A 2,543-nucleotide genomic window follows, 5' to 3' on the forward strand; every position below is an offset into this window, starting at 1 on the left:
CCCTCTCGTTCACTGGGGTAAACCCCAACGTACAGGCACCAAGATGGGGGGCAACAAGTATGCCCACTCCTGCTCGGCCCCTCTCGCCGTCGGCAACTCCAGAGTGAAAGAGTGTCCAACCCCTCTCAAGGAGACTGGTTCCAGAGCCAGAGCCGTGCATTGAGGTGAGCCTGATTATTTCTAGCCAGAACCTCTAAACCTCACACACCAGCTCAGGCTCCTTCCCCACCAGAGAGGTGACATTCCACGTCCCAAGAGCCAGCTTCTGTAGCCGAGGATCCGACCGCCAAGATCCCCGCCTTCGGCCACCACCCATCTCACCCATTTCACTCACTTATTGCTTTATTGACCAAAAACTGTTCTGGAATATGGAACAGTACTGATATATGTTGAGTTCTGCCGTTCGCCGCTTCATCTCATCTCAACTGCGTCATCGCACGTCACAGGGGCGAAAGGTCAAAGGTAATGAGGTGACTGGAATGAAGTGAAGTGAAGTGAAATTTATTTATATAGCACTTTACAGCAACAAGATGATTCAAAGTGTTTTTCAACACAGAAACACCAATCAGGTACATAATCAAATACAGATAAAAACATCATATCAGACATCAAAAACATAATCAAATATAGAGATACAGAAGTAAAAACATCAATTATGTATAATCTAAATGAAATATAAGATAATCTAGATAAAATCATGAAACTAAACATATCTAAACATAAGCAGAGACAATCAAAATAGTAGGTAAGATAATCTGAATAAAATAATTATAAAGTTAAAACTGAACTAAACAACAATTAGGAATCTAACAATATCTAAAATATGAGCTAAGATAAACTAAGCAAAACTAAATGTACAGAAAGGCTAAATAAGCAAACATAAACTGAAACATGACGATGCTAAACTAAAGGTACAAGAGGCTAAGTAATAGTACCAGAGGTGTCAGGGTGTGGGGAAATGGAGACGAACCCAGAGTGCATCTTAAAGAAAACTAATTTATTAATTAAAAACAAACAAAAACTAAGACTAAGTACAAACATAAACAAGTAAAGCATGGACAGATAAAACATGGACGAAGGACAACAAGCATGAACCAAAAGCAATGAACCAGTGGAGAATGGAGGAGAAGACTGAACTTATAAAACACAGAGGATAATCAGTAAGTGGGCACAGGTGTGTGAAACTCATTACTGACAGGTGGAGGTGGGCGTGACAGCAAACAGAGTAAAGACTGAGGATCAGTGCCTCCAAATCCGAGACCATGGTCTTGAGCCAGAAAAGGGTAGAGTGCCTTCTCCGGGTCGGGGGAGATGTCCTGCCCCAAGTGGAGGAGTTTAAGTATCTCAGGGTCTTGTTCACGAATGAGGGAAAAATGGAGCGGGAAATCGACAGGCAGATTGGTGCAGCGTCTGCAGTGAAGCAGACACTGTACCTGTCTGTCGTGGTGAAGAGAGAGCTGAGTCAAAAAGTGAAGCTCTCGATTTACCGGTCGATCTACGTTCCTACCCTCATCTATGGTCACGAGCCTTGGGTAGTGACCGAAAGAACGAGATCGCGAATACAAGCGGCTGAAATGAGTTTCCTCCGCAGGGTGTCTGGGCTCTCCCTTAGAGATAGGGTGAGAAGCTCGGTCATCCGGGAGGGGCTCAGAGTAGAGTCGCTGCTTCTCTACGCCGAGAGGAGCCAGTTGAGGTGGCTCGGGCATCTGGTGAGGATGCCTCCTGGACACCTCCCTGGTGAGGTGTTCCGGGCACGTTCCACCGGGAGGAGGCCCCGGGGAAGACCCAGGACACGCTGGAGGGACTATGTTTCTTAGCTGGCCCAAGTGGCTGGGGAGAGGGAAGTCTGGGTCTCCCTGCTTAGACTGCTACCCCCACGACCCGACCCCGGAAAAGCGGAAGAGGATGAAATGGAATGAAAAAAAAGTGAGTGAAATTTTAAGATAGAAGTAGGCCAACTACTTGTCAGACAACGGGACAACTTTGTATCATTTCTGCTTCAGCATGGAGGAGCAGTTTAAGCAGAGAGGGAATTAAAAACAGAAACTAACAGAAAACTGCTGCTGTGAACAGAAGAGAACAAAATGAACAAATACAGTTTTTATTCTTTATTTAACCATGCTTAAAAGTTGGAAGTTTTTTTAAGCAGTTAAATCACCAAGATGGAAAAGAAGGGATTTGATAATAACATTAAAAGATTCAGTTTGGGGAATAAAAGCAAGACAAGAGAGAAATAAATAACAAGAGACACTGGGCTTCAGTCAACACAGGGAGGATGAGACAATGAGAAAAAAAGAGAGGAGGGATTGAAGAAAATGTATACAGGTACTTACAAAATACACAGAAACACAAATAGAAGAGGTATAACTAGAAAGTTTGGTGGTCAGTTCAGTGTCAGGAGGCTTTTGTCATGGGAATATGTAACACTAAGGTAACGTGTCAATAATTAGGGTTCCAAGCCTGCGGAAGCAAGCGGGCGGCCAATGCAAGGCATGGCCGTTCGCCTGCTCCCAGCGGAGCAGGGAACCCTATTGTTTTTGTAC

The sequence above is a fragment of the Kryptolebias marmoratus genome, unplaced genomic scaffold (assembly GCF_001649575.2).
Source record: "Kryptolebias marmoratus isolate JLee-2015 unplaced genomic scaffold, ASM164957v2 Scaffold25, whole genome shotgun sequence".
Taxonomy (NCBI): domain Eukaryota; kingdom Metazoa; phylum Chordata; class Actinopteri; order Cyprinodontiformes; family Rivulidae; genus Kryptolebias; species Kryptolebias marmoratus.